We start from the raw sequence: 13,890 nt of genomic DNA on the forward strand, positions 1-13,890 counted from the left end.
TTCCTTTTCGCATTACTGCTTTCAGGTCTGCATGATAGCTTCTCTCCATATATCTTAAACTAAAGGTTAATCCAACAAGAGCGGCGATTAATTATCCACAACAAATAGGTATTTTAAAAAATTAGCACGAGAGAGATCTGATTTGCGAGAACTGAAAATTGTCTTATTCCTATTGTTGCAATAATGAAAATGAGATGAAAAAGTGAAGGACTGCAGAAGAGAAAATACTATGTGATTACAGTTAGCTGAAGGTTCACTAGAGTTTATTGACTATTCAACCCTTGTAACTTAAGACATAAACACACACACACACAGCCGCGCGCGCGCACCCTCACTTGAACATTCATACACACTGGGACATACACACTCATGCACACACGTGCTGGCGTAGATATCAATATGCTAAAAATTGAACTCAGCTCCAAAAATCACATCGAAGCCTTTAACACTCTGGCACTTCCAGTAGTCCAATACAGTTTTAACATCATTAACTGGAATCTTACAGAGCTCCAACGCCTGGACAGGAGGACAAGAAAACTACTAACATCTAAGAACCTGCACCACCCAAAAGCAGACGTTGATCGTCTGTACCTACATAGAAGTAATGGGGGAAAAGGAATGATGCAGGCAGAACTGTTCTATAAGACCTCCACAATAGCAATGAACAACCCTAAATGTCTGTGTTGTATTACATGAAGAGATTTTGCTACTGCTCTTGCCACTTCCCCTCCCCAAGCTTTCAGTCATACTGTAACATCTCTTATCCTTCACTCGCCCTAGGACGCTGGGTGTGTCTCACCAAGTGATTGTAACAAACATGCAGATTGAAAGTAAATAACTAATAATAATAATAATAATAATCGTTTCTTTATTGGCCACAAGGGCCGAACACAAAGCGAATAGGGACTATAAAATACAAGGGACAAGTGGGGTGTTGAACAATGCCGTGTATACAATAAGTGACAAAAACTATTAACAAAACAATTAAACCATAATAATCATTCTCCAAAATGGAAAAGTTCCTCACAGGGACAACCGAGGAACTACACACATTCTGGTTAACCCGACCGCCAGATGCACCTCAGCAGGCACCTCTTTCCTACTCAACTCCTCCAGTTTACAAAGGAAATTTCAGAGTAGACCCATTCACACGGGCCATCCTCGCCCCATACACCCACCTTTCAACAAATTTACTAGTGAGGCAGAACTTCCCTTTGTACTCTCACTTTCCTTTTCAAGTGGAACTTGAAAAAGTCGTTGAGGGCTTGGCCGAAGAGGAAAGTATCTACCTTCAGTCCTTTCAATCTTGTCCACCACACTATCTCCTTTGCTATAGCCACCAGACAGAGGAAAACTGCCTTTCCTTCACGACCAAAGGAAGGCGGCGGAATAATCTTCACGGTGGACTCGGTTGATAACTGGATCTGTCCAACACGCGACAACAGCTGTTCAACAAAGCTCCACAATAATATTAGGTCTTAAGGCAGGCCATATCAATGTATAATTTACCAATAGCAGTTGTGTTTTTTGAAAAAGCTTCTAGAGATAATATAGTATAGATTTCCATTGTAATAGGGGATTGTTTATAATTTATTAATAATATTATTAATATTATTAATAATATTATGAGGGGTTGTCTCCCCTTAACGGACCTTTATTTAAGGAGGAATTTATTTAACGAATTATAACGAGTTATTTAAGGAGAAATTTGAATATGGACTGGACTTAGAGACGATGTTTTGGTGTTTATCTTTTGTTCTTAACCTTTTCCCCCTGAAGAGGTGTAAGGCAATTTATATGTTTGACTTGAATTTGACAGTTAAATATATAGCCTTATACAGAAATGTTGACATAGGAATAAATTTCAATAATAATGGATATTAGCGTCAAAACTGTCTTTTAAATTTAAAAATTTTGGATATATAACCAAGGAGAACGATCCTTAAGGAGTCTACTTTAGACTTTTTGCGGTGAAATCTCTTGCTATATTGATAACGATTACATGTTTTTCTCATCATCAACACATTGTGGAGATATCATCATATGAACAAATATATATATATATATATATATATATATATATGAACAAATATATATATATATATATATATATATATATATATATATATATATATATATATATATATATATATATATATATATATATATATATGTGTGTATGATATATGTATGTATGTATGTATATGTACACGTACACACATATAAAATTGAAAACGAAGAGGAGAGTGAAGATTTATTCACATCCAAAACTTTTTATGAAAAACATTTTCTACGCCATATATAACAATGACCAACATATGTTTCAATTGCAGCAACAACACATTGCTCTGTATGTAATTATGCATCCTAATCGTTGCAGTTTCATCAAGGGTCCGTCACTGCGACGTTTTCAGAGTGAATTAATTCAAACAAGCTTCCTGCGTTAGTAAAAGGTTATAGCGTTACTTTTTAAATCAAATTGAATTCTGGTCTTATAATCACTTCTGCTGGTATTACAGTTGAATTGTAGTTTATAAAATGTTCATTCATATTACAATCAATAGTGGCAGTTTTGTTTACATTTTACACTATGGAGTACATTATTTATTCACTTATGTTTGGGTTGATACCCTCAATTAATACCATTGTTATTGTTACTAAAACTATTATCATTATTACAATCATTATATTAACTAGTATAATTACTATAGATGATAATTTATGTTTCTTTAAATCGTTTAAACGTATATTTAATCCAATGTAGACATCTCATAGCCTGTTCTTGTCTAATGTTTATAATAGTATATTTAGAAAAGAAAATTTGGTACATTTCCTCCACACAAAAGTTACAATTATTATCGCTTATTCTATAAGGTTTTGCTTTACTAATAATTTCCCAAGCAATCGAAAATACTTGGTTACTGTCTTTAAGTGCCCAAATTAGCATACTAAGGCTGATAGTATTCATTTTGTGCCTATTTCTAAACGAACTCAAATGATTGGCAATTCTCTGCTTAATATAACATGAGCTAGTTCCTATATAGAAATATCCTCTATTCTCTGAGGTAATCTTATATCTGTATACGATATTTTTATGTTAATAATCAGAGCCAAGCGGACAGACCCTGTACCTTGCACAATCGCAACTAATACTTTTAGTACTTCCATCACTATCATCCACTTCACCAACTCTAGGTGTGATTTTTATGTTCTGTCTATCTTCAAAGCTATTAGTCCTCCCCACAGAGACAACACTCTGAGTACTTTGCCTTCTAGGATTCATATCCACAACCTCCAAACCAACTGTGGAGCTCCCTAGGGTATCTTCAACTCCATTGGTTGCCAAACCATAGTTCCTGATACCCAGCTCTGTCACCCACGGTTTGTTCCGCCCATGCTGACATTGTTGCTATTTATTGATTTATAATTATAACTCTGGTTACTATGATTGCTACTACTCATATCGAAACTTAAAATTTTTCTATCATTGTGTGCAGCTATAATTTGTGCTAGATTTTTACTATTACAGAAAGATAATCCAACCCGATTTTTATTAAAAATTCTAATTTCGGTATATTGGAAACTATTTGTTTTCTGACAGGAATTATATACCATTCGATATAGCTAGAAGTATTCATATTACTAAGGTATGTATTTCTATTTCTACTTACGCTTTTTGTAAAAGTGTGTAATCTCTCTATCTGGTTCTTATTACGGCACTGGGTTTGTTTGCTATTATCTTTGTCAATTATTTTGTATATTACTATTTATAGAGTTTATGTATTGTTTACCTACCCTATCTGAATGGAATCTCTCAGTAGGTCCATTCATTTCTAATCTACTTTGTACTTTACTTGGCACATATTCAAGTAAACTTGTACTCTTCTTTTTTGTTTCTAGGAACTCTATTGTTATATTCTAATTGTACAGATTTCCTATCCTTAACTCTTTTTACTGTCTGTTCTATTTGATTAGTGGCGTTTTCCATACAAAGCATACTATCAGGATTATTGACAGTATGGTCCATCTCGCTACTTACATTATTTGTACTATTACGACCGTTAATGAATTCTAATTTTTCTCTATATCTCGCCTTCTCTAATGCGAAATTATAGAAGTCCTCAGTTTAAATACTTCCTCGTTCGCTGAGAGTTTATTAATTCGGATTGATATATTTTCTACTATTGATGGGGTTGTACTTTTTGGGTAATTGCAATTTTTATGAATGTATCTAAGGTTTGTATTTGGTTTACGATAAGGCCTGTGTATACCTTTACTTAGATCTAAATTAACAGCTAGAAAGTATATATATATATATATATATATATATATGCGAGTAAAAATAGATACAAAAAAGGGGTTTTTTTTGTATGATTGTGTATAGAGGAATATATTATTTTGTTTAAAAGAGTTCCAACACTGTCTGTTTTTTATGTTTTATTTATATTCCTGCAGAACCAATGTGGGGTATAGAATATGGAATATACAATATATAATATAATATACAATATATAATATAAAATAAAATAAAATAAAAATGGATAGCACCATGAAATAAAGTATCGAATGTAGATGAAATATTGAGTGTTCAATATAAAGGATCAAATATATAAATATAAATATATAAAGGCGACTCGAGTTTCAGGGCTATTTCCCTTCGTCATGGCCGGTATGACAGACTTTAACAGACATACACACACACACACACATACACACACACACACACACACACACACACACACACACACACACATACACACACTTCTATTTCCTACATTGCATCTGGGGGAAACATCTAGTCGTTAAACAAAGTACTAGTACTGGACTAGTATTTCATTTATATTCACCGATCCTGAAAGTGAAAAACCGTCTTAAAATCAGCGGGATTTCCGCTCAGAGTCCAGAGAACATGAACACAAATATCGCAAAACAATTCGTGAGTATTTATGAAAAGACATGATCTTATAAATGTCGTTTTTATCAAATAAAACCCCTTTCACTCTACAGTTGTCGCGTATAGATTACTTTTTATTGGATTGCGGTTCTTTTTGTCACTACGAACAGATTTTTTTTTTTATCCTTAAGCCATAAATGAGTTTTACTGTTTGTTTCGTTTTTTTTTTTTAAGTGTAAATGTGTGGTAAGAAGCTTGCTTCCCAACCACATAGTTCAGAGATCAGTCCCGGGCAAGTGTCTTCTACTATAGCCTCGGGTCGACCAAAGTGGATTTGCATCCCAAATGACCGAGGTCATCAACTGTCCCACAGATGAAACGACTTTGGCAGGAGGGGAATTTCTAGTACACGGATTATCTCCTTATCTCAAGGTGATGAAACCAACACTCATCCTAGGTTGCGAAGTCTTCAACGAAACCAACAGGATCTGCCTTAAACAATGTCAGATTTTCTTGTGACGTGATCAGCCCGGTGCGCTTTTGATCGGGTGTCAGAATACGTAGCCTTCACCGAGCCGAAACTTTCGTCACGCCAAGTACTTTGTGCACAATATCCTCAACTCTCTCACGGGATATGCTAATCCCATTCGCTGATTGATTTATAGTCAATTGCCTGTCATCCATCACTATGCGATGAACACTATCAATGTTTTCCTCGTTGGTGGCAGTTGCAGGATGTCCAGAACTTAGGTCATTTCAAGACATTCCCTTCCCCTTTTAAATTCAGCTGCCCACTTTTTCGTTTTTTATTCGTTTATTTGAATTGACTATATATATATTCTTTTACTCTTTTACTTGTTTCAGTCATTTGAGTGCGGCCATGCTGGAGCACCGCCTGATATATATATATATATATATATATATATATATATATATATATATGTATGTATGTATATATGTATATAATAATAATGATAATAATAATAATAATAATAATAATAATAATAATAATAATAATAATAATAGTGGAAATTAATATTATTAAATAATATCAATTTCATCTAGTGGTCAGCATACTTAAAAATGTCCGAATACCGTGAATTCTGTTTAAACATAAACAATATCAGAGATCACTATATGGTTTGACGTCTATTTTTAGCACACAAGGGATCCATATAGTGATCTCTCATATTATATATATATATATATATATATATATATATATATATATATATATATATATATATAGGAAAAGTTCCATGTGGCTCGTCTGTTTTCCTATGTGTTCATTCTGTTGTCTGTAAACAAAGTCCGTTTTTGTGCTTTATGTTCCCGTCCCCTTTTCTGACGTACTTTACCCGGATATGCATCTATATATACATGTAGATGTAGGTATGTACATACATGTATGTTTACATGCATATGTTCATATATCATTTGTATTATATATATATATATATATATATATATATATATATATATATATATTATATATATATATATAAATTGTAAATCCAAAACAAACAAAAAACAACAAAACTACTATAATCTACAATGTAAAGCTATCCTCAGCCGCAAAATTATCTCTCTCCCAGGAAATTATACCATCTCGACGTTGAAGTAGGAAGAAATGTGTGATGTAAGAGGTGAAGATCCTTTCGGTATTCTGTATAGTACTATATCTGGTATAATTCTCCACCCGGACATAATCTCTCCGGTCCTTCGAAAACCTTCCATACCTTGCGACGATTCAGTGTGTAGTGTTAAGTTGGTGGTTAAGAACAATACAATACCATAAAAAGACATACAGATATTCATGTAAAAAAGTAAGAATAAACTTAAAATAAAAATAAAACTTAAAATAAAATAAAATAAAAAATAAATAAATAAATAAAATAAAAAAATAAAAAAATAAAGGGAGTCATATCGGTGGGGCGGGTAATCTAGGAAGTAATAAGAGAAAGACTGGATAGTCAAGTAAGCTACATCTAAGCTATTTCGATGGGTTGGTGAAGGGTGGTGAGGAACTAACTAAATGTAGAAGAAGATAAAGTGATAAATAGAATAGATACAGAGATCTTAAAGGTCGTAAGGGATAGATATGTATGAGCTGTGTCTGCCTATCTCAGTGGTGGGTCGTAAATAAGAAGTGTCATGCCAGAATAGACTTGGAACAAGAAACATGAAACATGATATTCTTGTGGTGAGTGGTCAGTGGTCAACCTAAGCGAATTACAACTTAAGTGTACTAACCTATCTACATATCCTTATCTAGATGAAGAAGGGTGAAGGAAGTGGAACGGGTGAATAAACATAGAAGACCTTAAAGAATTCATCAATAAACAGGCGCTAATATTTCCTTTCACTAGTATACTATATTACTCTGTATTTTGAATTTTGCCTTTTGAATTTTAACGTCCAAACCTACCCCCCCCCCTTATAACGTATTTCGCTTTTTTTGTTGACATGTTTATTGATGAATTCTTTAAGGTCTTCTATGTTTATTCACCCGTTCCACTTCCTTCACCCTTCTTCATCTAGATAAGGATATGTAGATAGGTTAGTACACTTAAGTTGTAATTCGCTTAGGTTGACCACTGACCACTCACCACAAGAATATCATGTTTCATGTTTCATGTTCCAAATCTATTCTGGCATGACACTTCTTATTTACGACCCACCACTGAGATAGACAGACACAGCTCATACATATCTATCCCTTACGACCTTTAAGATCTCTGTATCTATTCTATTTATCACTTTATCTTCTTCTACATTTAGTTAGTTCCTCACCACCCTTCACCAACCCATCGAAATAGCTTAGATGCAGCTTACTTGACTATCCAGTCTTTCTCTTATTACTTCCTAGATTACCCGCCCCACCGATATGACTACCTTTATTTTTTATTTTTTTTATTTTTTAATTTTTTATTTTATTTATTTATTTATTTTTTATTTTTTATTTTATTTTATTTTAAGTTTTATTTTTATTTTAAGTTTATTCTTACTTTTTTACATGAATATCTGTATGTCTTTTTATGGTATTGTATTGTTCTTAACCACCAACTTAACACTACACACTGAATCGTCGCAAGGTATGGAAGGTTTTCGAAGGACCGGAGAGATTATGTCCGGGTGGAGAATTATACCAGATATAGTACTATACAGAATACCGAAAGGATCTTCACCTCTTACATCACACATTTCTTCCTACTTCAACGTCGAGATGGTATAATTTCCTGGGAGAGAGATAATTTTGCGGCTGAGGATAGCTTTACATTATAGATTATATTATATTATATTATACACATGTAGAGCTTGAAACACGTGTACCGCGGAATCCTTTGTAGTTTTGTTGTTATTTTTTTGTTTTGGATTTACAATTTATTTTTTCACCGCAACCACTAGCTGGAATACACAGGTGCTTACAATTCCTTTCCTGAGCGTCCAATAATACTATCCATATCACGTCCTCACTTTGTTGTTTTTTTGTTATTGTGTTTTTGAACTATATATATATATATATATATATATATATATATAAATTACGTCATACGTAAACAAATATAAATTTGTTTTTTTCTTTGAAGCGCTGAAATGTATTGTAGTATAAGTAGAAAGATATATATTTTCAACACGTAAATACTGATAGAACAGCATATATATAGGATAAAATCCTTACAGAGCAGAAAAATTTGTAAGGATTGAAAAAATATATCTTTCTACCTAACTATATATATATGTATATGAATTTGTATATACATATGTATATTTAAATTTGCCCTGTTTATAAATGCACTACATAGGTTATATCACAACAAAATATTTTACAGGCCGCTGATAGTCTTTTCTACTCTAAGCACAAGGCCCGAAATTATATATATATATATATATATATATATATATATATATATATATGTGTGTGTATGTATGTATGTATGTATATATGTGTTATCTGAGTGTATTCCACTGATGAATGCAGAGCATTTCTTATGCACAGTCAGAAATCCAGGATCTAGAGTTATCCAGTAATTGTTTGCTAGTTTATTTTGTCTCTTTGTCTTTTCTTCTGGTGCTGTATGAACAATTAATGTGGTTTTAGAGTCAAAGTTTGACTGCTATTTCAAGCATGGTGGTATCTCTTAGATACCCTAAATTATAATTTTTATAATAATTATTACCTCTGAGGTTTTTATTCCCATGCTGGCCATCTGATAAGATCGGTATTTTTAAATAACCATCTTATCCTTATGTATATAAATTTATATATATATATATATATATATCAATATAAATATCCGGGCAAGGTTGTTTATGGAAGACCAACAGTCGCCCATGCATACCAGCCTCCCCTCTCTACGCCTTCAATGTTATCCAAGGGAAAGGCAAAGTCCGATACAGCTTTGGTACCAGGAACGTCGCAACTCACTTCTACAGCTGCGTGAATTGGAGTAACATGAAATAAAATGTCTTGCTCAAGAGCACAACACACAGCTCGGTTCAGGAATCGAGCTCGTTACCCCAGGATTGTGAGTCCGACGCTCAAACCGCTCTTCCATGCGTATTCAATATCTCTCCTTCCTTTCCCGAGCGTCCAATAACACTATCCGTATCACGTCCTCACTTTGTTGTTTTTTTGTTATTGTTTTTTGTGTTTTTTTGAAACTATATATATATATATATATATATATATATAAATGAAAGAAAAAAAAAAGGATTGCGTGGCGTTACATAAATAATATTTAAAGGATTATGCACACACACACACACATATATATGTGTGTGTGTGTGTGTGTGTATGTGTGTAAGGCGGTGAGCTGGCAGAAATATTAGCACGCCAGGCGAAATGCTCAGCGGTATTTCGTCTGTCTTCACGTTCTGACGATATATATATATATCGTCAGTAGTTCATATATCAGAAAAAGTAACACATTCTAAAACGTTAAAGCAGGAATATATTTTTTGGGAAGTTGATTGCTATGGCCGGTTAGAGAGTGACCATTGGTTTCGCACTTATAAAGCGCCTATACTGCTACGCTCTTCACAGGTGCGAGACAAACAGTTGCTCATTGACCGGCCATAGCAACTAACTTCTCAATATATATATATATATATATATGGGAGAATTTACGAAAAAAACAACAGACGAAGACAGGTGGTGTAAACAACAAATGGATGTATTAGTTTAACGCTCGGGAATAGAGAAAGTCTTTGACGTTTCGAGCTATGCTCTTCAGCTGAAAGGAACACATAAAGAAATAAAGAGAGAAACAAGGAGAAAAAATATAAATGTAGTGGTCAGCGATCTATCATGGCGAATATATATATATATGTGTGTGTGTGTGTGTGTGTGTGTGTGTGTAAGGCGGTGAGCTGGCAGAAATATTAGCACGCCAGGCGAAATGCTCAGCGGTATTTCGTCTGTCTTCACGTTCTGAGTTCAAATTCCGCCGAGGTCGGCTTTGCCTTTCATCCTTTCGAGATCGATAAATTAAGTACCAGTTGCGTACTGAGGATCGATCTAATCGACTGGCCCCGTCCCCAAAATTGTCAGTCCGTGTGCCTAGAGTAGAAAATAATATGTGTGTGTGTGTGTGTGTGTGTGTGTGTGCATGTATGTATAAGTTGAAAATGCAGACAATTGAAGAAAACCATAGGGGAAATAGTTGTGGTTATGGTTGACAAATGACCGCAGATGGGACCTTTTTGTTGGCGAAGTGTATATCGGTCCTCCCTTTTTTTTTTAAATTCAGGCGAAGCCTACAGACTTAGTTATGGAACGACTGTGGCTTTATGAGTGATCTGCTGCAGGTACGGAATGGTTCCTAACAATGCTAATCCTTTAGTCACAATTAACACAAGAGGCTTGTGTCGACTGCAGTTTGTGCTTGGATCAAAGCATCTCTGATGTTTATTTCACCGATATATAGTGCTGGACGCACTATATATATACTATATTGGACGCTAACCCATTCATTTACATGCGTGCGCGCGCATATAATGCATAAATATTCAGTTTTGAAATTGTCGAACAAAATGCTTAGTGATATTTCTCCCGGTTTTATTCTGAATTCAAATTCCACCAAGGTCGATTTTGTCTGTCATGCATTCGCGATCGATAAAACAAGTACCAATTGAACTCTAGGGTCGATGTTATTGATTTACCCCCCGCCCACCAAAATATCAGGCCTTGTGCCTAAAATGAAAAAAAAAAATATTGGATATTTTATGCTAAGGAACAAAATACTGCACAGCCAGCCATCACACGTGAGTGAGCATGGTTTGTAACGTAGTATGCTTTGACAAATTATTTTAGGAGCGCACGTGGTCACACAGTCGCTAACAAAAATTCACCCTTTTGGTTCTCGACTCTCCCAAGTATGATCGTGTGAGTTACTACCCTGCGAAAGTAAGCGAACTTACAAACTTCCCGATAAGCAAGTGGTTATATTATTTTGTTCACCTTCTTTTTCATATGAATCGACCCTCGTCTGCGTGCGTATAGATCATGGTGTACCTGTGCGCATAGACATGTGTGGGTACATACATACATATGCAGCTGTGTGTGTACGCGCGCACGTGTGCGTGTGCGTGTGTGTACAGTGATGGATTCGAAGGTTTCGTTTATTTATGAGTTGATTTCTTAATTTCACCGGAGTATGAATACTTATAATAGTGATACTTAAAAAAAAAAAGAACAAGAAAATTTAATTCAGTTCAATTAAGAGGCATAGGTAAGCAGCGCAATGTAAACCACACTATAATTTGCGAAACCAATTATCTGCGTGCAGAGCATGCATCGTCTATCCGATGCACCCCTCTTTTTTTCGTCATTTTGAATGTAACAGCTGGAGGAAGAGTGTGACCTTAAGTAGCATCTGTTTGTTACTCATTTACATCTGAGTTGACAAAAACAAAAGGCGGCGAGCTGGCAGAATCGGTAGCATGCTGGACGAAATGCTCATCGGTATTTCGCCCGTCGCTACATTCTGAGTTCAAATTCGCCGAGGTCGACTTTGCCTTTCATCCTTTCGAGTTCAATGAAATAAGTACCAGTTACGCACTGGAGTCGATGAAATCGACTATCCCCCTCCCGCCAAATTTCAGGTCTTGTGCCTCGAGTAGAAAAGAAGGATTTATTTTAAAACGGGGGCCACATTTTTCATTAATGTTTTACAAGACTTTCAAACTTCGTATACTTATCTATTTTGTGTTATAGAACAGAAAAATATTTTTGTATTTGAATTTATTTCATGTAAAAAATTGTCTTATTTCAATAATTTCAACCAATCACTGACAAGTATTCAGTTGTTTATATTTACTCCTTTGGCTGATTAAGCGATGTAAAGCGTATTTAATCTTCATACCTTCGTTTTATTTGCTTTTTTCATTTTAAATTTGCTTTAACCCTAACCCTAACCCTAACCCTATGGTTAGGTTTAGGGTTAGGGTTAATTGTTTCAGAATCGTTTGTTTATGTAGTCGGCACTTAATGTATATCGGCTGAATGGACGTCAGTGATTGGTTGAAATTACAGAAATACGACAACTTTAACATGGAATAACTTAGGGATTTCTTTTTTTTTAAGAAGACTAAGAGAAAAAGATGTTTTATATGACACATTCTACCAGTGTTCCAAGTTTCAAAGTGTTTCGTTAATGAAAAATGTGGCCCCCGTTTTAAAAAAGATCCGAAAAGAATCATTAGCTTTTGGTCAAAATGCTTAGCGGCATTTCTTCCGGCTCTTTACGTCCTGCGTTCAAATCCCGCAAGCTTCAAGTTTGCGTTTCATCTCTTCGGGGTTGATGTAATCGACTTGTCCTCTCCCCTTCAAATTGGGGGTCTTCAGTCATACAACGGATCGGTGTCCTGTTCAGGGAAATGTTGTGATCTCTGTCAGTTAGTTTTATACATCATGGAAACCGGTTTTACGAGTCCTAGGGCCTAAGAGAATTAGAAAAAAAACCCCCAAAAAACAAAACAAAACAAAAAACAGTTTGAAATGACGTGAAATGAAATGTCAACACGCTGTTCGGTCCAGAAACTGAGCCCACAATTTTAGGAGCATGAACCGAGCACCCCTAACCACTACGCCTGGCACCTAAGATGCTAAATAGCTGACGCAAACTAATCATCGTGCAGAGATAAAAAAAAAAACCCCGAAAAACTACGCAGTTAAAGGTGAAGTTATAAAAGAATAGAAAAAAAATGGATTTATGCTCATAACACATAATTTATGAAGGTTGGTTTGGCAGGCGTTCTGTTGTGTAATCGGTGACATGATCACTTATCAAGCGATACGTGGTTCTGATTGAGTCACTGAACCTCTTTCTTTGGTGTGTCTCAAAATGCTTTTTTTCTAAAGTTTGATATAATTTTACGTTGAAAATCCTACCTTTTTTTTCTGTCGATTCATGATTCAATTCATGCCGTTACGTCTCGTCATAATTATCGAAACTTGTTGAGGCACCAGGCCTTACCTTGTCAGTGGTTTGTAGTAGTTGTACGTTCTTAGTTACTAGTGTGTATAATGCTTAATATCTGTATGTAAATTGTAAGTAATTTCAGTTAGTGATCGGATCACACCAGCGAGCCTGCTGTTCTTTTCTGTATACACTCATATATATATATATATATATATATATATATATATATATGTGTGTGTGTGTGTGTGTGTGTGTGTGTGTGTGTATGTGTATATATGTGTGTCTGTATATCTCAACATCGCTTGACAACCAATGCTTGAGTGTTTACGTCCCCGTAACTTAGCTGTTCGACAAAAAAGACCGATAGAATAAGTACTAGGCTTACAAAGAATAAGTCCTCGACTAAAGGCGGTGCTCCAGCATGGCCGCAGTCAAGTGACTGAAACAAGTAAAAGAATAAAAGAATATATATATATATATATATATATATATATATATATATATATGTGTGTGTGTGTGTGTGTGTGTGTGTGTGTGTGTGTGTGTGTGTGTATATATAATTTGTATATA

Source organism: Octopus bimaculoides, chromosome 5 (assembly GCF_046866305.1).
Source record: "Octopus bimaculoides isolate indiv1 chromosome 5, ASM4686630v1, whole genome shotgun sequence".
In the NCBI taxonomy this organism is placed as follows: Eukaryota; Metazoa; Mollusca; class Cephalopoda; order Octopoda; family Octopodidae; genus Octopus; species Octopus bimaculoides.